Here is a 23,311-nt window from a genome sequence, read left to right as displayed (position 1 = left end):
CATATGCGGCTGCTCGACCGCCACGGCCAAGGGTTGAAAGAGGAACTAGGGTTAAACCCTGTTTTGCCGCTTAGATCGGCTGGTTGTAAATATTTTCTTGTAATAGACCTTTAAATTATATTTTTGGGATCCCAATGTATATAGTAAACATTATACTAAAACGTAATATCTTAACTGAAATTTTTAATCCCTAAACCGCGAATCATACTTAGTTAAACGTTTATGGCCAAATGACTCGATTAGTGAGTTTAGCACTGTTTATAATGCGCACCGTAACGAGCCCTGGAGTTTAGGGTGTTACAACTTGGTATCAAAGCGAGCCAAGGTTTATGGTTCCTGAAGACAAGCTGGGCATGTACACTCGTCACTAAAGATAGCTTCACTCAGGGAATGGTAACTATTTCTGTAGTTATGTGATAAACTGCTTAAACAGAATGTAAATGCTTTACCTGCACATTGTATTAGGGAGCATGAGATTCTGATAGAGCCTGGCTCTTGACTATATGATTATATGCTCCGTGAATATATATATATATATATGAATGTGATCATATGATTACCTACTCCATGAATATATAATTGTGATATTTGCATGCTGGAGTTAGAGGCATGGTGTGAATGTTGGAAGAGCAAGGAATATGATTGATGTATGTATGCCATGGGCATGTTTATGGCACTGCAATGATTTATGAATGTGGTGTGGTAAGATTGTTCCTATGGGAAAGCTCTTGATATGCTCATCATGTTTAATGGGTCAATTTATTGACTGCAGATTCAATTAACATGTTTATATCCAAGGTAGATAATGAGGCCGGGTGGTGGTTATAAAGAGGCTGGGAGTTACAGCTAGGGTATTAGTTCTTCATCTGCTCCTATGAGTTTTCATCAGATGTTTACAGATTTTCAATCAAGATTGTAGAGGCATGAGGAAGAGATCAGGTGTTTGAAGCAACAATGGAACTTGTCGAGAAACACTTCTTCCTTGGTTATGTCAGGAGTGGCAACTGCTTTGGCTCACCCTAAGGTTGAGAGCAGATGGGAGTTTCTATGTGGAATATTCCAGGAGTATTACCCTCAAGTCTTCGAGGGAGGCCTAGATCCATTCGGAGTTGAGCAATGGATGGGCATGATCAGTTCCATTCTTGATAGTATGGGGCTGGTAGGTCACGATAGGGTGGCTTGTGTGATATTTGTATTGCGGGATGATGCCCTGACGTGGTGGGAAGTAGTATCCCAGACATGAGACATAGCTGTGATGGATTGGAAAGAATTTAGGCAGCTGTTCAATGAAAGGTATTACTGTGAGGCAGCCAAGACTGCTAAGATGAATGAGTTTCTGAATCTCGTTCAGGGAAAGGCATCAGTAACCGAGTACGTTAACAGATTTGATGGGTTGGCCAAGTTCGCTTTTTACATGGTACCCACAGATGTATCTCGGAAAGAAAGGTTTGGTCAGGGATTGAATCCTGGAATAGCTTGGGGCATTAGAGTTGCCCCAGTGCAGTAAATCTTTACCTATACTCAGGTGGTAGAGAAGGCTCTTACTTTTGAGAGCATAAGAAATGAGAAGAAGAGTGACAGAGAGCACGGAGCTCGGATAGTGGTACCTCCACTTATTGGGGCAAGCAAGAATGAAAGCTGGAAGAAAATTTATCCAATATGCACTCGGTGCAAGAAGCGTCATCTGGGAGAATACCGAGCAAAGGCATATTTCTTATGTGACATGGTTGGGCATTTCAAGAAGGATTTCCCAAGGCTAAGAGAGGAAGAGCAAAAGAGAATGGACAACTCAACTCTAGCTCGAGTGTTCGTTCCGATGCAGTCAAAATTTGAGACCGAGACTAGTTCCTCAGGGGCGGCAGGTCAGTTTTCTAGTTCTGATTTTTGAGTTATGCTGATTGGTTTTGGTGCCATGTTGTTCCTTTGTTTGTTGCATATAGAGAAGAATAAAGTTATTATGCAGATTACATGGTTATGTTATGAGGGGAAAAGTGATACTGTATTGGTGATTTAAGAGATGAATTTGGTTATGATGAAAATGACTCATCAATGATTTTGATAAAGTTGGTTATGACTGCCTTTGGTATGATCCGGGGTATGGATTGGTTGAGTAATTATGGGGCAATGCTAAATTGTAGGAAAAGGATAGTAACTCTTGGGTTTAAGAGTGGAAAGCTTTGTGAATGTTGACACTGTGCATAGATTTGCTATGCTGATGACATATGCATTGAGAGCTAGAGTTTTATTGCAGGGGGATGCATAGAACTCTTAGCTAGTGTGGTGGATACCACTTAGATTGCGCTAGCAGGGTCAGGACAGACTGGAGTAGTCTGTGAGTATCTGAATGTACTTCCAGGGGATTAGTCGGGGTTGTGTTTGCATAAAAAGAATAGAATGGTGATTGGATAGGTGCCAGGAATGGATTCAAGTGTAGGGCACTGTTTTGAATGGATCAGCAGAGTTGTAAGAATTAAAGGCTCAACTAGTGAGTGACATGGTATGCTCTAAGGTGGATCTTGGATCTGGTTAGTAACAATTAGAGACTAGGGAGAAGATTAATCAGAAGATTGTATTATAACAGATAAGAGCACTGGGAGTGCTGAGTATGTTTTGAGAGTTTAATCAATGCCAAGTGTTTATGAATCAGATGAACAAAGCATTCAAAGGTTTATTTGAATGGGATTTGTGATCGTCTTGGACGATGTTATTGTGGTGTTTTCTCTACGGAGATTTGCCAAGGTCAAGGAACGCCTTAGGGGCAGGAGTTTCCTTGGGTGGTAAGGATATCACAGGTGCCTTGGGAAAGAGTTTTGAGTCTTCTTGCAGGTTAGAATCAGTTAGTAGGTGGTTATGACACCTCAGTGATAGGGAGAAGTGATTGTTTAAGCAACATGTTGGTTAAAGAATCTGACTAGAAGTAGAGTAAAGTTTCTAGTGGGTCAGGTTGCCAATTTTATGCTTGAGATTACTATCTCAGAGAGGATTAAAAAGAAAGACGATTAAGTGAACCACATATAGGAAAGATTGAGTGGAAAGTCCGAGCTGGATAAGCTAAGGGTTTGCAGTGTTAGTTATGAATTTAATGAGGTATAAGGGTCAGATTTGGAATCTGATGGACACTGGGATTAATTGGGAGATTTAGGATGAATCTCATGCTACTCTTCTTTTTCTCTTCAATCAGGCATCATGACAGTGTACCAGAGTTTGAAAGCTTTATAGTGATGGCCTGAGATGGAGAGAGACATAATGGAATGCATGGTAAAGTTCTTAACATGTTAGCAGGTCAAGAGAGAGTATCAGGAACCAGTAGGGCCATTGTAGCCTTTGAGTATTTTAATGTGGAAATAAGGAAACATCGTGATGGGCTTCGTGATGGGGCTGTTCAGGATAGTGGACTAGTATGAGTTGGCATTGGGTCATTATGGACCAGTTTTTCAAGTGAGTTCATTTCTATCGGTAGGGATGAGTAATACAGCTGATCAGTATTCAGATCTCTTTGTGAGAGAGATGGTGCGCCTTCGTTGAATTCAAGGTCTATCTTATCAAATGAAGACTCTATTGTTACTTCCAGGTTTTGGAAGGGTTAAGAAAGGCGATGAAGTATATAGATGGAATTCAGTACAGTTCATTATCCTCAGACTGATGGTAAATCAGAGAGAGAAGGAGAGAGTTATCGAGTGTTGGAAAGGAACCTTATGAGATAAGGTATGGTAGAGCATGTTTGTCACCCATTCATTGGAATGAGATGGGTGAGATGTTATATCTGGATCATGAGATGGTTCAGGGGACCATTGAGTTTATTAGAGGTTAGAGCTTGGATGCTCACTTCTCAGAGTAAATGGAAAAGTTTTACTGAATTGGAAAGCAGGAACATGGAGTTTCAAGTAGAAGATTGTATCTTCCTTCAAGTATCACCATGGAAAGGGGTGAGGAGATAAGGGCAAGTTGAGCCCGAGATTATTATGACAGTTTGAGTCGTGGATAGGACTGGTCAGGTTGACTTTGGATCAACCTTATCTTTGGCACCGTTAGTTGTATACAATGTAGTATGTATTTCCATGCTGAGGACATGGGTTAAAGGAAACTCATGAGTTGAGCTATGAGAATCTGGAGATTGAGGCTAAGTTATTCTGTAAGGAATAGCCAGTTCAGATATGAGACAAAAAGACTAAGGTTTTGAGGAACAAAGTTATACCTTGAGTCAAGGTAAGGTTATAGAGACAGTGAGGTCGAGGGAGCGACCTGAATAACTGGAATCAGTTGTGCGAAATTGATATTCCGGGAAGTTCAGATAAATTTCGAGGACGAAATTTCTGTAAGGAGGGGATAATTGTAATGCCCCAAATTCCCTAATAAGGTTTAGGACCTTGATTAGGAGGTCGGGAGGGCCATAATTGATTTATTATGTTATTAAATGATTATATGCATGTTTATGTGAATTATATTATTATATAATGGTAAATGCATGCAGATGGGTTCATTTTTAATTATAAGGGAATTTCGGTAATTTGGCTCGTTGAGGACGTGATTGTGTATTTTCATGCATGTGGGTGAATTACAAATAATACCACATTATATGTGGATTTGTTCGAGCCATTCGACATGAGGTGATCTTGAGTGTAAGTAGCGGTTTAGTCATAACGGGATTAAGTTCGGGGCTCGGGGTGAGTCTCGGGGTAATTTGGTGATTAGAACGTTGCCGGGAATTAAAGGGTAATGGGATATGAATTAATAGCATTTGAGAATATTGAGAATAACGGGAATTTGAGGGCGTTAATTATAATTAATGAGATAGGTGGGAATGGACGGTTTTACCCTTGGAAGCCTTTATAGGGATTTAATTGACCTAGGGGCAATATGGTCAATTGGCAAAGGATAGATATAAAACAAGGAAGCTGTAGAAAATATATGAAAAACAGAGCATCATCATCCTGTCTCATCTCTCTCCCGTACCTCTCCTTCTCTTCTTTTCTTTTTCTAGTTTTTGAACCCTACTTGAAGAACCAAGCTAGAAGAGCAAGGCTTGAGGGCATAGGACCTTGGTTTAACCATTGAAGAGGATCTAAATCAAGCTTGAGGTAAGAATTCATCCATGAATATAAGCTATACTCTATTTTTCCTTATGGTTTTTCAATTGAGGATTTTAATGTGTTAGTTGGGAATTAATGGAAGTTCTTGAGCAAGATTGATTGGGTTTTGATGAGGTTGTGATATGTATGAAGTTTAGGGGTTGAATGGAATGTTTGGGGCGGGTTTGAAGGGTTGTTTTTCAGGGGAAGTCGCAATGAAGGAAACCAGAAGGATTCTGGTCTGTAGTTGGCGCCTCAGCGCCATTCCTGGTGCAACAACGCTAGGCATGGCAGAGAGCTGGGCCTCTCTGACTTGAAACAACACCTCAGTGCCATCTAATAGTGCTGCAACGCTGGTCAATTTTCTAGCAAGCCTATTTTAGGGCTCGGGATGACTTTTAAGGCTCGGGGATGGGTTCCTTTACCCTGTTTTGGTAGATTGGGAGTCTCGGGAGTGCGGGAATGGTCCCGAGAGTGTGGTTTTAGATTGTGAACCTCTTATTGATTTACTTTATTGATGGATTCCAATTGTTTATGACTAGGTGACCGCTAAGGAACTAAAAGGCAAATCGTTCCCAAGGGTCGTTCTATTATTAATTCTTGCTCGAACCAGAGGTAAGAAAACTGCACCCTACGTATATGACATGCATGGTTATTCTTGATGCATGTTGGATGTTTAAATGTGATGCATGTAATGCACGAGAAACATGTGATTAGGGCATGCCATTAATATTTGAATAGGAGATAGTTCAGAGCTTGAGTCTTTGTGATTGTGCATGATCCTAGTAATTGTTAAATAAGCATGTTGGATGCCCTGTGTTTGATATTTGACATATGATATATGTTTGGTAGCATTGCGTACTTGTGTGTGGCCCTGATCATTCAAGCTTGGCATTGGTCGTGTGTTTTTGAGCTAAGAGCCAGAAACGGCATAGGCATCATGAACGTAGAGTCGATAAAAAATTAGATCTAATCGATATTAGCGTTGAATGACTCTAGGAGCATCAATGCTGGAACGACCTCAAGTTCGATCAAAGCTAAAAGCGCTTGTCTAGCCAAAGGCTAGTCATATAGAGCCAGGGCCAGCGAGCCCCAGTGACTATTTAGTCACATGGCTATGGGTGACGAGCCTCGTGTGACTTACCCATCAGTCACTCATCTGTTTAAGCTAGTGACTTTCCCATTAGTCACTTATCTGTTTAAGCTAGTGACTTACCCATCAGTCACTCATCTGTTTAAGCTAGTGACTTACCCATCAGTCACTCAGTATGGTTTACCAGAACCTCAAGTGTTAAATCACTCATCTGATTAGGATTGACTTGATAGCCATCCAATCAGGAGGGTAGGATTTCTTATCCTCGATGCCCCAGCATTATCTGAATATAGATATTTGCATGCTTGAGTAGGGCAATATTTGACATGTTATTACTGTTCATGAGCATATTGAGTTTTCTTGCTGGGCTTCAGCTCACGGGTGCTATGTGGTGCAGGTAAAGGCAAAAGAAAGTTGGACCATCCTTGAGTTGGAGAGCTTAGGTGGCGATGTGTACATATGCAGCTGCTCGACCGCCACGATCGAGGGTTGAAAGAGAAACTATGGTTAAACCCTGTTTTGCCGCTAAGATCAGCTGGTTGTAAATATTTTCTTGTAATAGACCTTTAAATTATATTTTTGGGTTCCCAATGTATATAGTAAACGTTCTACTGAAACGTTATATCTTAACCAAAATTTTTAATCCCTAAACCACGAATCATACTTAGTTACACGTTTATGGCCAAATGACTCGATTAGCGAGTTTAGCACTGTTTATAATGTGCATCGTAACAGTCCTGGAGTTTAGGGCATTACAAACACGCTCCTATGAAATCGATACGAAATAGAGTAAAGTAGAGAAACTTACATTACACAGCGAAACTGGAACAGCTCATTCCTTCAATCTCTCTAACCCTTGATTCCATTATGTACCAGAGTTAAATCAAGAGATTGAACTAGATCAACAACACAATTTTCCTCCCAAAGCCTTTGATCAACCTAGAACTAGTGTGGGCTGGTTCTCAACATATGAGATAGAGATCTAGAAGAGAAGAAGAAGAGAGTGAGTGGCCAAGAAAAGATTAGACTGTCTAGGTTTTCACATACCGAATGAATGAATGGAGACTAACTTATAAAAACATTTGTGGATGCTCAAAATTCCATACTTGTAAAAGATCCAAAGCATGTGCTAAGGTCCCAAAAATGCCTAAGTACATACTTGTGCCTACGTCCCTAGGTGTATATTGGGAAGCCTTGTCAAGCGAAGCCTCAATAGGTGTGCCATACGGGACCCCCGTCCCCCGCCTTGCGAGCCCAGGAGGTGTGCTACATGAGACCCTTATGCACCTTCGTGAGCAAATCATACCCACACCTCCGCGAGGCCTTTATGACCTCACCTCGCATACTTGGGTCCATACATCAAGAAGGCATGCTTAGCAAGGCTTCATACCCTTAGGGGTCTCGCAAGGTACGGTTTCCTCGAGATGTCTTGCGCCAGCGCTTTGCCAAAGTACCACACGCACCTAGGTCCATGGTGCAAGAAGGCCTCACGAGAGACAACCTGGCCTTACCTCGCCACAGCCACGTCCCTAGAGCCTCGCGAGAGACGGCCTCGACTTGCCTCGCCACAGCCACATTCCCGAGGCCTCGCGAGAGACGATCTCGCCTCGCCTCACCACAGCCGCGTCACCAGGGCCTTGCAAAAGAAGACCTTACCTCGCCTCGCCATAGCCGCATCACTAGGGCCTCGCGAGAGATGGCCTCTCCTCACCTTGCCATAGCCATGTCCCTAGGGCCTCGCGAGAGATGGCCTCACCTTGCCTCGCCACAGCCAAATCTCTACGGCCTCGTGAGAGACATCTTCGCCTTGCCTCGCCACAGCCACGTCCCTAGGGCCTCATGAGAGATGGCCTCCCCTTGCCTAACTACAGCTACGTCCCTAGGGCCTCTCAAGAGACGGCCTCACCTCGCCCTGCCACAGCCGCGTCCCTAGGGGCCTCGCGAGATATGGCCTCCCCTAAGTGTCTCGCACCACATACGTAGTAGGCCTCGTTGAAGAGGCCTTATCTCTCTCCTTGAGTTGATCGCCACCAACGGGGCACCTCTCTTACTATGGGCGTCATAAGAGGTAAAATCAAGGACCTCTCTAACACACGATTAAGGACGGTTAGTGGAAGCCTCATAGCGAATCGCGCGGAGTCAGAAAAAGTACGGAGCGCACTTGCAAACTAAGAGGAATTAGAGTACGGACACAAGGCCCACACCAGACAAGTAGTGGTCGTACAAGTGAGGTACATGTTGTGGTCCTCACCAGCCCATCTCTGACACTAGTACTAGAGTACTAAAGTGGTGGTTCTCCCATAGAATTAGACCATGTACTGGAGTCGACACCACTACACCTGATACCACTCTCCGGACAATGTACTTGTGTACAATCTGGTCCCATGGACCACAATGTATCAGGGGCCATTAGAACCCACTATAAAGGGAACCCCACTTCAACATTGAAGGAGGTTGGAAAAAACACTGTAGATTTACACCAAGAGAAATACAAGTTCTTTTCTCCATTTTTTCTTTCTGAAAATATCTTATAAGCTTCTTATTAGATCCGTGAAGTTTTTCAGTTTTAAGCTACATACTTTGATTTTTTCTAACTTAACTTCGTTGATGACTTCTCACCGTCAACAGTTTGGCACCGTCTGTGGGAAGAATAAGTATTAAGCCACTGTTCTTCCATTGATTCTGGCAGGAAAAAATGCCAAGACGTTCTAAACGATTGAGAGAGCCACGAGAGGTGGAGGTCCACCTTGATCAAGATCAGCTGAAAGCTTCCATGAAGAATCCTCCTCCACCCAAAAATGTGGTGGCCCCAAAGGAGCCCAAGGTTCATGAAGATGAAAGGGAGGCCTCATCCCCGGCCGTCCCACCTGATGAGAATTGTCCAAGGTCAACAGCTTCCCCAGCAAGAAATGCCGGTGAGTTCTCGCCCCCAAGGCCGCCGTAGGTGCCGAACTCCGGCCGACAAGATCCAGGCCCATCGACGCGCAGACCTGACAAGCATCCACGGGGCCGTTCCGTGAGCTCGAGTTCTAGATCTCGATTTTACGAAGCATAGATACGTGAATTGCACCGTCAGAACTAAAGGCTAGAAACCACCTTAGAGAACATGCAGGAGGTGTTAAATGGTCTGCTACAAGGAAAATCAAACTTATCTCTCCTTAGGCAAAAAGAGACAGGTCAAGATGGGGCAGAGACCACAGTCCCAGTGGCCGATGGGAGGACTCGGCTCTCCACCAGTAATACCCCTTGGACAAAGCATCACGAACGTTCCGGACCACCAAAGCAGCCCCAGAGGCCAGAGCAGAAGAACAATGCTGGCCCTCGTAACGAAGTCGAAGTCACCTCAAGGAAAACACCCTCAGATTTATGAGAGGAACTCAACAAGAAAAGGGCGGATAAAAGGACTACACCTTCTATGGCGCCCCGGGAAGTCAAAGGAAAGGGAGATGCTAACTCGTCCACGTTGAGAGACTCCTTGAACAAGGGGAGACAAGACCTAGACACATAAATGAGGAGCCTATGGAGCAAGATCATCACCGCATCTGGAGGACAAGCCATTGAGGATGAGTTCGACCATGAATTTCCCTTCATTAAGGAAATCCAAGCCATCCAGCTCCCAGCCAACTTCAAGGAGCCTCATATGACCCCATATGAAGGAAACATAGATCCAAAGTACCATCTGGTCGCCTTTAACGATCTGATGAAGTTAAGGGGGATTAGTAGCGGAACCAGATGCCATTGAAAGGCCCTGCGTACAAATGGTTCAAAAGACTTCGACCAGGGTCCATCAAGTCGTGGCCACAATGTTTTGATGAATTTCTCTAGCAACATCACGCCGTGCGTGATTACACAATGACGGGCACCAGCCTCGCTAATGTGAAACAAGGAGAAAATGAGAGTCTGAAGTTCTACATCCACATGTTCAATATGGAGGTAGCCAAGGTAGGGAGCTTGACTCGTAGAGAGCTAAAAATGGCCATCACGGCCGGAGTACGCCCGGGAAGCAAGTTATGGGATAACATGCTCAAGAGAGATGTCACAGATTTGGACGATTTCTACGAGCGAGCACAGAAATATATTCGCGTAGTGGATGGTCACGAAAGCCTTAAGGTCGGAAAAGACCAGTCCCCACCAAAGCCCTCAATCCGGGAGAGCCAAAGTGGTGCAAAGAAGAAGAGGGTCTATGAAGGAACAAGAAATGATCGACCTCGGAAGCCCCAACGTACTGATGAGCGCAAGCAAGGCCCCTATACCTTTTATACTGACCTCACCCACGCTAGGGAACATATTTTCATCACGAATGAAAACCAGGTCCCTTTCAGAAGGCCTCCGCCAATGAAAAAATACCGGTCAAAAAGAGGCCCCAGTAAATATTGCTAGTATCACAAAGATATCAGCCACACCAACGCAGAATACAACCATTTGAAAATAGAAATCGAAGAGCTTATATGCAGGGGACATTTGGGCAGATACGTCCGCAAAGAGAACCAAAGCCCGAAAGAAGAAGTATCCTCGCCACCCACACGAGAGGTGGCCCCGCAGGTACAAGGAGAAGTCAAGACCATTTTCGGAGGGTCAGGATTCGGAGGCGAGTCAATGAAGGGGCGAGAAAAACACGCCAGGGAGGGCAAACGAAGTCCAACACCATGTGTCTTAAGTTTGGAGCAATGCCCCCCGATGAGTTTCAAGGGTGAGAATGACTCGATAACCTTCACTGAAGAAGACGCACGGGGTGTACATTTCCCTCATAATGACCTCTTGGTGTTGACTGTCTAGCTTGCAAACATGAGGGTGCATCGAGTCTTGGTGGATAATGGAAGCTTTGTGGACATCCTATATCGCCCAGCTTTAGAGAAAATGGGACTAAACATCCGACACCTAAAGCCTTGTAATACTTCCCTATATGGATTTACAGGAGATTCAATACAGCCCCTAGGGACAATTGAGTTAGCCCTCACCATGGGAGAACAACCTAGACAAACCACCACGATGGATTACTTTGTCGTGGTGGATTGCGCCTCAGCCTTCAATGCGGTATTACAGAGACCCTCCGTAAGAGAATTGAAGGCGATAACTTCTGTATACCACTTAGCCATGAAATTCCCAACTCCTGGGGGAATAGCAAGCATGAAAGGAGAACAGAAGGAAGCGAGGTAATGCTATAACACATCCCTCCGCACGGTCACAAAGACATCAGTGCCTATGGAAATGGTTACGCATGAAGGCGCGAACCCACATGAGTTGGACCCGCGAGTCGTGGAAGAACCTAGAGCCGAGCCGGTAGAGGAATTGGAAGAAGTCACGGTCATGAATGAGCCATTGGGAAAGTTGAAGGTAGGAAGAAACCTTACGGGTACCGTGAAAGAGAAGCTGGTAGAATTTCTGAAAGCCAACCTCGACGTATTTTCTTGGAGTCACGAGGACATGGTAGGAATAGACCCATCAGTCATGTGTCATCACTTATACATCGACCCAAAAGAAGGGCCGGTGAGAGAGAAAAGGAGAACGCTAGACCTAGAAAGATACGTGACCCTAAAAGAAGAGGTTGACAAGTTGAAGGAAAATGGGTTTATCCGAGAGGCATTCTACCCAATATGGGTATCAAACCCAGTGTTAGTACCAAAGCCCAACGGAAAGTGGAGGACTTGTGTGGACTTTACTAACCTCAACAAAGCTTGCCCTAAGGACAGCTTTCCGCTTCCCAGAATAGACCAGTTAGTAAACTCCATGGTGGGGCACGAGCTACATAGCTTCAAGGATGCATATTCTGGGTACAACCAAATACCCATGAACCCGGCCGATGAAGAGCACACTTCGTTCATAACAGACAAGGGAATTTATTGCTACAAAGTGATGCCTTTTGGTTTGAAGAACGCAGGTGCTACTTATCAAAGGCTGGTGAACAGAATGTTTGCGAATCAAATAGGAAGGAATATGGAAGTATACGTGGATGATATGCTGGTAAAGAGAAAGAAGGTAGAAGAGCTCACAAACGATCTCAGTGAGATGTTCGGCACCCTCTAAAAGTTCAGAATGAAGCTAAACCCGCTCAAGTGCACCTTCGAAGTTTCATCAGGCAAGTTCCTGGGTTTTATGGTGAATTCCCAAGGTATCAAGGCCAACCCTGATAAAATCAAGGCATTGCTGGAAATGAGTCCACAACGAAGCAAGAAGGAGGTGGTAGCCCTCAATAGGTTCATCTCCAGGTCCACTGACAAATGCCTCCCTTTCTTCAACATCCTAAAAGGGAGCAAAAAGTTTGCTTGGGATGATGATTGTCAGGAAACCTTCACTAAGCTAAAGGAACACCTTGGAATACCACCCCTTTTGGCCAAGCCAGAAAAGGGGAAAAGTTGTACTTATATTTAGCCGTATCAGAGCATGCTATAAGTGTCGCCTTGGTCAAAGGAGAAAAGAAGCATCAGCAGCCCATGTACCCAAAAATAGAAAAGTTGGCATATGCCTTGATAGAGGCTTCTCAAAAGCTGAGGCCCTATTTTCATGCTCAAGCTATCGAGGTGCTCACCAACACCCCTTTACATAAAGTCTTGCACAAACTGGAAACTTCGGGAAGGTTGTTAAAGTGGTCGATTAAATTAAGTCAATTTGACATCATTTACACCCCAAGGAGCTCCATCAATGGGCATGTACTTGCAGACTTTATAGTCGAGTTTACACACCGACCCCAAGAGGAGGGAGAAGTAGAAGAGAATGAACCGGTGCATGAAGGGGAAAAACACCCTAAAGAATGGAGCCTCTATGTAGACGGGGCATCTAACGAAGGAGGAGTCGGCACTGGCATAGTGATGACGAGACCTGAGGGGCACAAGATGTATTGCGCCTTAAGATTCAGATTCGAAGTTTCCAACAGTGAAGCAGAGTACAAGGCACTATTGGCTGCCCTACAGCTAGCAAAGGAGTTAAAGGTAACCCACTTGCATGTCTTTAGTGACTCACAGCCGGTAGTGTTTCAGGTGAAGGGTGAATATCACGCTAGAGGTCCAAAAATGACTGCATATCTCGCTAAGGTTAAAGGGTATTTGGATTAGTTCAAAAAATACACCATAGAGCAATCCCGAGGGAGCAAAACACAAACGTCGATGCTCTCGCAAAACTCACCTCTACTCGAGATGAAGACACGCTTGAATCCATCCTAATCGAATACCTCTCCAAGCCAAGCATAGCATAAGAGAAGATCCATATGGTCAATAGCCCTGAGGAGTCATGGTTTGCACCCATCGTGAGGTACTTAAATGACGGGACCTTGCCTTTGGACAAAAAAGGTGCCCGTAACCTGACTTACAAAGCCACCCAATACACCATAGTAGACAGAGTCTTATATAAGAGAGGCTTCTATACCTCGCTCCTACGGTGTGTAGATAAGGGAGAGGCTTTAAAAATTCTGCAATACATGAAGGGGAATGTGGAAATCATGCTGGGGGGCAGTCCACAGCAAAAAAGGCCATCCACCAGGGGTATTATTGGCCTACCATGGAGAAGATTGCGAGCGATTTTGCGAAAAGGTGTGACAAGTGCCAGAGGCATGCAAATTACCCCAGACAGTCACCAAATTAGTTGGCGAGCATGCCCAGTCCGTGGCCCTTCACTGTGTGGGGGAATGACTTGATTGGAGCGTTGCCAGCAGGAAGAGGAGGAGTAAAATAAGCGGTGGTAGCAGTCGATTATTTTACTAAATGGATGGAAGCGGAGCCTCTAGTCAACATAACGGCTAAGCAAGTCACCACCTTCATCAACAAATTTATCGTCTGCAGGTTTGGAGTACCCTACAAGATAATCTCCAACAATGGGACGCAATTCGAAGGGGGAATATTCGAGGAATATTGTAGGGAAAAAGGAACCAAGAGGAGTTTCTCCGCTGTAGTACACCCACAAGCCAATGGACAAGTGGAGGCCATCAACAAGATCCTAAAAAGGAACTTGAAAATAAAGTTGGAAAAGTTGAAAGGAGCCTGGGTCGAAGAACTTCCCAATGTGCTTTGGGCCTACAGGAGCACGCCTCGCTCCACCACTGGAAAGACGCCTTTCGCCTTAGCCTATGGCTATGAGGCTGTCCTTCCAATAGAAATGAAGATTAAATCTATCCGTACGCAAGCATATGATGACCAGGCTAATATCGCAACATTAGCCAGGAATTTCGACCTGTTGGAAGCTAGGAGAGAAAGGGCACAGCTGAAGTTGGCTACGTACCAGCAACGAGCCACAAGATACTACAATTCAAGGGTGTGAGAGAGGGCATTTAGGGTAGGAGACCTCATATTAAGGAAAGTCCTACCCAACACTCGAGACCTGAGCGCGGGTGTATTAGGGGCAAACTGAGAAGGGTCCTACCAAGTTTCCCAGGTGGTGCCCCCTAACACCTACAAGTTTGCATGTTTGGATGATAACATGGTACTTAGAGCATGGAACGCGAAGCATCTAAAAAAATATTATCAGTAAGACCTCCATGCCCGAGGAAAGAATGTTATTGTTCTGTCTAAACGTGCAAGTCTAATGTAATAGCTATGAAGTGGAAGGCTAAATTAGACTCCTTGATATGTAGGAAGAACATTGTCACCATAGGTTACCATGTACTTCACTCATTTCCAATGAATATGTTGTGGCATTAATTGAAAATTTAGTAAGAACTCTTGTTTGGGAAAAATGATCACACTACCAAAACCTCATTTACAATGATTATCAAAATGCGTGAATGAAATGATCAAAGTGCTTGCCGAGATAAATCTCGCCAACCACTTGGGGGGTAGAGTATATAGCCAAAAAAGGGTCCTAAACGAGACCCTTACATATAAAAAAAAGGGCTCCTAAATGAGACCCTTATATATAAAAAAAAAAATCCCCTTATAAATGAAGAAGAAGACCTTGAAAGGCATCACTTGAGTTCACAAGGATTAGCTACCCTTATGAACATCAAGGAGGTCAAAAGGTCCTACAAGAAAAGCCTCCTAATAAGGGTAAATGCTTCCACAAGATGAAGTGCCTCAGGAGAAGCACCCACCAATAATCCTAGAGCAACCACCAAGCTGTATAGCCAAAAAGGGTTCTAAAAGAGACCCTTGAAAAAATAGTACTACGAATAATGAGGAGAAGGATGCTTCTCGCAAGAAATAATAAGCCCGTGCAAAAGTATATAAAAGGATGACTAGAAGCCAAAGGGTCAACATATCCTTATAGAAACAATCAAGGTGCACCAAAGAGAGACCTATCAAACCCTTCATATGGGCTCCAAAGGACCTCAAGCATGAAAAACAAAAAAGTATAAAAAGAGAGGACCCATCGAACCCCATTTTGCGGGCTCAAAAGGACCTCAAACATGGAGGAACAAAAGCGAATGATCACATATGTATATATATATATAAAAAAAAAAAGAGTTCCGATAATGTGACATGACTCAGAGAAATTAAAAACAAAATAAGGCTCAAATGAGCATACAACCACATTGAACTGAACAATAAAAATTGCAGAAGCGTGATCTTAAGGCCTCCAGCCATAGGCGGTCCACTCAGCCACCCTGGCAACGGCGTGCTCACCAAAGGAGGAAAAATCAAAGTTAGGATTTTTCCTCCATACTCAGTAGAAAGCACGCTCTGTGGATTTATACTCGATATCGGCCAAATTCGCCTCTAAGGAATTGACCCTCTTCTGCAACGTTGCGATTTTGGCCTCTGCTCCCCTAAGATCGACCTCTAAGCGAGTAACCTTCTCCTGCAGCATCACGACCTTGGCAGTCGTCCTCTTCTTCTTTTTTGGTGATGAAGAGGCCTTCGGCAGGGCCTTCTCAAGCTTATGGTTGGTTTCAATGAGTTCCCTCTGGAGCCCCTGAACCTTGACCGTTAGACGGTCCCTCTTAGCATTCGACGAGGAGAGGTCCTACGTCGAGTCGGCAAATTGTTGGGCCACTGTATAAGTTTGCACAAGAAAAATAACAATAATGATGATGAGCAAGAAAAAAAAAGGGGGTAAAGCCAATGTAAGATGCATGAACTCACCCAAGTAGTGGAGCGCACAAGAGTCTCCCCAAACTCTGACATGGCGGAAGTCCCGAGACCTCTCCAATCAGCCTCAAGAAGATCCCCGGCGACCTGGATATACTGTTGTCCATAAGAGGTTTCCATTTGGCCCACCCAAGGCACCCCCTTCGAGTCAAGGGCGCCTAGCTGGGTAGGGACAGATGACCCACTCACTAAAGGAGGAAGGGCGCAGGAATATCGGGAAAATAAGCCCCCGATGAACCATGATTGAGGGAAGCATCGTAGTCCCCAGAAAATGGACAGCTAAAGCCCCTCGACATGGCTTGATGATCATGAGAGTGAAAGGCCATGTCATGGTCTGTAGGGGATAAAGGAGGGCACCCCCTAGGAGACAGAGAGGATCGCCGAGGTCGCCTATGTTCTGGGGAAACCTCCTCGGCCACACACTTTGCATCACCCCCATCCGAGTGAGGCTCAGCTAAAACCGCCTTTTTCCTCCACTCAGAAATATGCAACAACAACTCAGGCTTCAAAAACTGTGGATAGCTTGTAATGGTTGAGGTTGGACACGGTGAAGAGACGGGCAGCCATTTTCTTGACGGGGTCAGCATCGAGAAATCTATCCACCGCATCCGCCTCCGGCTCGGAAACATCGGGAATGATGAAGTTCTCTGCACAATCAACACAGTTGCCAATATGAACATAAGTTCCAAAATGGTAAGTTAAAAAAGAAAACTTGAAGTACTAACTAGGAGATGAGCGAAAGTGCTCACGAACAGAAAGGGGACCTTTCATGAAGAAGAAGTCCTGCTTCCAAGTCCATGGGATGGACACAGAACCCTTTATCAAGGAGACCTGAGAATTGGATTTCTCCAGGAAATAAAAGCCTTTGGATTTAGGAGTGGGCATGAGGTTGTACATGTAATGCACCTCTTGAGCCATGGGAGCACTCTCTTTAAGCTCCATATACGCCATAAAGAGGCAACTCAAAGTCAGCCAGTTGTTGGGTGCCAACTGGAGCTGAGCAAGGTCGAAATGGTTGAGAACCATGATGAAAAATGGGTGTAATGGAATTGTACCACCCGCCTTCAGGATGTGCTCACTCATGGCCACATAGCCCTGAGAAGGGTTATCAGCCCGACACTTGTTTGAAGGAACATATAACTTGTACTCCTTGCCAACACGGTATTTCTCTGCTAATTCTAGCAATTTTTTCTTAGACACGTTGGACACTAGGGTAGATGCCAACAAGGGACTAGGGTCTGGCTTCTCAGGGGCCACCTGTTGTTGTACTCTCTTTGACATATCTGCAAAACCAAAAGAAAAACGTGAGGTAGAAACAGGGCACTTTACCCTCCATTTTTTCTTCCTAACAAGGGTCTTCCACCGAGGCACTGAGTGTGAAAGCGCTAAGCAAGGGTAGATCAAGAACAGGGGTTGAGGAGAAACCGGGATGACCCCATGACAATGATAAGGGGAAAACGGGGCAGGAGGTTCAAGTGGGAGATTTCCCTCCATAAACTCCAACTCCAATTGCAGATCTAAAAGGGTCACCCTAAAGTTTGATATATGTTCGTTAAGGTCAGGGGGGAAAGATACTCCATCGCCCCTCAGAACTAAGTTTATTTCTCTCTCTACCACCCAGATTTTACGTCTAAGTTCAGCCATATGCTCAAGATGACGTATACGGGCCTACCTCAAAGTGTCATAGTCTTGGTGAGGGTTGTCTTCGGAGGACTCCGAGCCTGAAGATAAGTCTACAAACTCGACCCCCGGAGGAGCACCAGGTGACCCCTCACATACCATGGGACCTCATCTCGTAGGTAATTAGAGTGCACCTATAAATGAGAGGACTGCTACAAAATAAAAAGGAATGGGCTCAAAACCTCTAGGCACAAGCGCTCTAAATGACCAATTACGGGGTATAAACAAGGGCATGTAACTGGGTTAACTCACGACGAGCTCTGACCAAAGCAACCCATCCCGAGTGGTGCTAATTTAGACACAGTAAACATAAGGGAGAAAGAAAGTATACCTCAACTAAGTAAAATCGAGCGCAGTCGTGGTCAAAAGGAGGCCGAAGGTCAAAAGCATCGTCATGGTCGAAGAGAAGCAGAGGGTCGAAAGTACGCGTCTGCAGAAACAAAAGAAAAGGATGTTTTAGTCCCCAAGCACCTACATGAATATGGGCATAAAAGAAATGACACAAATAATAAAAGAAAAGGATAACAAAAGTGAGGTGGTGAGGAATCAAACCCCTTACCTCTTGAAAGGAATAAGGATTCCAAAACAACTAAGCTAAAGAGATAAAGTGTGAAGGATAGGCTAGACATGAAGGACTATTTATAAGAATCGTGAGCTCATCTTAGCCATCAAATCCAGTGCTTGATCTATGGTAAAAAATGGATCCAAACACCTACATTGGGATCCTCGAAGCCAAATAATAGGCTCACATTCAATCTCAAGTAATAACAAGGATCATCACAAACACCACCTATGCTTTGGAGGCCTATTTATAAGAACCAAAGAGAAGAGTCTACCAGAGCACCTAAAGGTCCTCTCCTAGACTGGGGGGCAAGTGTGGATGCTCAAAATTCCATACTTGTAAAGGATCCAAAGCATGTGCTAAGGTCCCATAAATGCCTAAGTACATACCTGTGCCTAAGTCCCTAGGTGTGTTTTGGGAAGCCTTGCCAAGCGAAGCCCCAGTAGGTGTGCCACACGAGACACCCGTCCCGCGCCTCGCGAGCCCAGGAAGTGTGGAGGCAACCACATCACTAGGGTCTCACGAGAGACGGCCCTGCCTCGCCACAGCCACGTCACTAGGGCCTCACGAGAGACGGCCCCGCTTCACCACAGCCATGTCACTAGGGCTCGTGAGAGACGGCCTCGCCTTGGCTCACCACCGCCATGCCCCTAGGGCCTCACGAGAGCAGCCTCGCCTCGCCATAGCCACATCCCTGGGACCTCGCGAGAGATGGCCTCGCCTCAACTCACCACAGCCGTGTCACCAGGGACTCGCGAGAGACGGCCTCACCTCGCCTCGCCACAGCCGCGTCACTAGGGCCTTGCGAGAGACGACCTCGCCTCGCCACAGCCACGTCCCTAGGGCCTCGCGAGAGACGACCTCACCTCACCTCGTCACAGCCATGTCCCTAGGGTCTAGCGAGAGACGGCCTCGCCTCGCCTCGCCACAGCCGCATCCCTAGCACCTAGCGAGAGAAGGCCTCGCCTCGCCTCACCTTACCTCACCATAGCCGTGTCCCTAGGGGCCTCACAAGATATGGACTCCCCGAGGCATCTCGCGCCACATACGTAGTAGGCCTCATTGAAGAGGCCTTATCAATCTCCTTGAGATAAGCGCCACCAATAGGGCACCACTCTTACTATGGGCCTCACAAGTAGTAAAATCAAAGACCTTTTTAACACAAGATTAAGGACGAATAGGGGAAGCCTCATAGCGATTCGCGCAGAGTCAGAAGAAGTACGGAGCGCACTTGTAAACTAAGAGGAATTAGAGTATAGACACAAGGCCCACGCCAGACAAGTAGTGGTCGTACAAGTGAGGTACATGTTGTGGTCCTCACCAGCCCATCTCTGACACTAGTACTAGGCGAGTAGTGGAGGCACAATCGAGTACTAAAGTGGAGGTGCTCCCACAGACTCTGACCATGTACTAGAGCCGACACCACTACACCTGATACCACTCTCCTGACAATGTACTTGTGTACAATCTGGTCCCCTGGACCACAATGTATCAGGGGCCATTAGAGCCCACTATAAAGGGAACCCCACTTCAATAATGAAGGGGGTTGGAAAAAACATTGTAGCTTTACACCAAGAGAAATACAAGTTCTTTTCTCCATTTTTTCTTTCTGCAACTATCTTCTAAGCTTTTTATTAGATCCGTGAAGTTTTTCAGTTTTAAGCTACATACTTTGATTTTTTCTAACTTAACTTCGTTGACGAGTTCTCACCGTCAACAACATTAGATATCATATTCGTTATATAGGAAACTTAACGGGCTAAATTTAAACTTAAATTTTAATTTTAATTAATTAAAATTAATAAACAAAAAATAAAAGCCTTGGGCTCCCACAAATGGACTTGGGCCCAATCTTTGTGTTTTGAATTAAATCCCAATTGGGCCTAAATTCAAAACTTTTTTATTTATTTATCTGTAATTAATTAATTAAATCCTTATTCAACTTAACTAATTATAGTTTGAAACTTGATTTGATATTATTTATTTATATTGACACCAATTTATCAATATTAATAAAATTTCCCAAAGATTCTATTTTATTATCTAAACTTTATATCTGTAAAATATTCCAAAATTGACTTAGTCAACTTTTAAAAATCCTAATTGATAATTAAATCAATTGATTGAGACATTCTAGATAATTTACTCAAAGGTGATGTGGGGACTATGGATCCATGAAACCAAGCTCCAATAAGTTACCATGAATTTATTTACGAATAATTTCACTACCTTATTAATTCCTCGTGACTCCACTATGGACTTGGAAGTAAACTCTTGAATTAATAGAATGTATTTTCCAAAACATAAATACGTTATCCATTGTTATAATCATTACAGTCAGTCAATCCTCTACTGATGACTTACTAACGAGCTGGGTGGAAATTATTGTTTTACCCATCATTAGTATCTTATTCTTAATTCCCACTAAGTTCCTTATAAACGATATTTCTGTGAACTTAATCATAGGTATGAGATCTCAATCATTTAACCTTTTGAACAAAGTAATTAAGGAAATCATCTTTTCACTTATCATACAGAAGTTATAGATTTCGTATCTGTGAATAATTCTCCCACTAAACTTTAATATTAAATCTCCAAGATGTAAGTATGGACTAGACTATAGGGTAAGCTAATAATGAACAAATCAAAAGATTTAAATAATATAATTAACATAATATTATCACTCAAAATTCAGAATGACTTGACCTATAGTCAATGTTGTGACATTGATTAGATTTAATAACAACGATACTTATTTATCTATCAATAATCAATATCAGTCCTAGTTCGATGTAACCAAATACATAAAATTTTATCTACTTGGTCAATGCCTTGGACAAGATATCATGCCCCAAATGTCTAAGTAGATCATATCGTAGATTTCCTAATCAGTGAAAATCCAATGCGCTGATATAATCTTAGGACTCGTTCTTTTGAACATATTATTACAACTACAATCCCTTGTGACCTAGTCACTATAATTGTAACTATCCATATGATCGGGATTTTATAAATATATTATTCCAATAATCATGTAATAAAATAAGCAATCAATACGGTTGTAAAACTAAATGATTTGTACTACTTTTATTGGCAATATAAAACCGCGTTACATGTCCGACATGGTTTTATAAGGGCATAAAACCCAACAAACTCCCACTTGCCCTTTTTAAAAAATTGGGACACATGTTTCTCAAAATCGTTCATTCTACATGCTTCACAATTATGCTCTCTACTTATATCTTTGTTAAGGGATATGAAAGATTGCCTTCTAATGCTATCTTCATCACCTTAACTTCACGCCTTTGCCACACATCCTTGATAATGTAGGTCACTTGAGTTCAAGCCAAATTCAGTTATCTCTATCTCTGATGATATGGATACCAAGAACATGACTTGCTAAAATGAAATTTGGAATTTCATTTGCATTAGTTCTTTATGTATGATAATTTCTTTACATTTTTTTCAATGAGTAAGATATCATCTACATAAAGGATGAAGAACACCACAATGTCTTTTTCCCTAAGTTGTTAAACACAAGGGTCAACTTCATATGGTTCAAAACCACAGGTCTGAATGTTTCCATTTAACCTTAAGTTCTAGGAGCGAGAAGAATGTTTAAGTCCATATATTGACCTACTTAGCTTGCCTACTTTCTTGTTCAACAACTTTGTATCCTTTTGATTGATCCATGTTAATGGTCTAATCAAGCCATTTAAAATGCTTCTTTGATGTCCATTTGCCTGATCTCTTAATCAAGAGTTTTGGCTATGGATTACAGTATACTAAATGAATTTTAACATGGCTCCTAGAGAAATTTTTTTTTTTAAGACAACTTTCTCTCTCTACTACAAGTCGAGCATTAATTGTCTCAACCTTTTCATCAGCTCCCCTCTTCTTCTTATAAATTCACTTGCACCCCATGGGCCTAAAGTCCAATGGCGCATCTACAAGATCTCAGAAAAATTTAGAGTTCTTTGACTCAATTTCTTGGTCTTGGCTTCGAGTCAAAGATCCCTTTTAGACATATCCATTGCATGTTTAAAGGCAAACATATCATTTTTACTTGTGTCCCAAACCAACTTGTGGGTTTCACTATCCATCTCATAGGTACCAGGTTCGAAGAAACCCCCACACTATGACGAGGCACCGTAACTTTCTAACTTGGATTAGAAGTTTCTAAATCTACCTTGTTTTCATCGACTTGCGTCAGTAAGGATGGAACAATAGTTTATCATTATTCCATCTAATACTATTTTGCTACAGGGCTTGAAATTCATTATATAGTCGTTATCTAGAAAAGTAGCATTTGTATTTCGAAACACCTTCTTGTCTACTGGACTATAAAACAGACCACCCCGAGTAGCATTAGGATAGCCAACAAACAAGCAAACCTCAATTCGTTGTTCTAGTTTTTCTACATTTTTCCTCAGGACATAAGCTGGACCAAATTCAATAATGGCGTAAACTAGGTTCACGACCATTCCATAATTCTATCGGTGTCTTGGAGACAACTTTGAGATGGCACAACATTTAAAAAATGTAACATGCAGTCTAGGTAGTATATCTCCATAAAAGATTCGGGTAAGTAGTTTGAAGAGTTGAATAGCTTATCATAGAACACACATTTTCATAAATGTGCAATTCACGTCGCTCAGCAACATCGTTCTATTACAGAGTCCTTGGGGCTGTTGCATTAGACAATTCTCCAAGTTCAATTAAATGATCTTGATTCTGATTATCCAAATATCCTCTACCCTAATCCGATCGCAAGATCTTTAACATTGTACCTAATATGGTTTTTAATGCCATAGCAATGAATTCTTTGAGCTTCTTAACAAATTCTCATAATTCCTATGCTTTAGGTGTTTACATGCATTTCTAGAGTAATCGT

Source organism: Humulus lupulus, chromosome 1 (genome assembly GCF_963169125.1).
Source record: "Humulus lupulus chromosome 1, drHumLupu1.1, whole genome shotgun sequence".
Classification (NCBI taxonomy): domain Eukaryota; kingdom Viridiplantae; phylum Streptophyta; class Magnoliopsida; order Rosales; family Cannabaceae; genus Humulus; species Humulus lupulus.
This window is presented reverse-complemented; position numbering follows the sequence as displayed.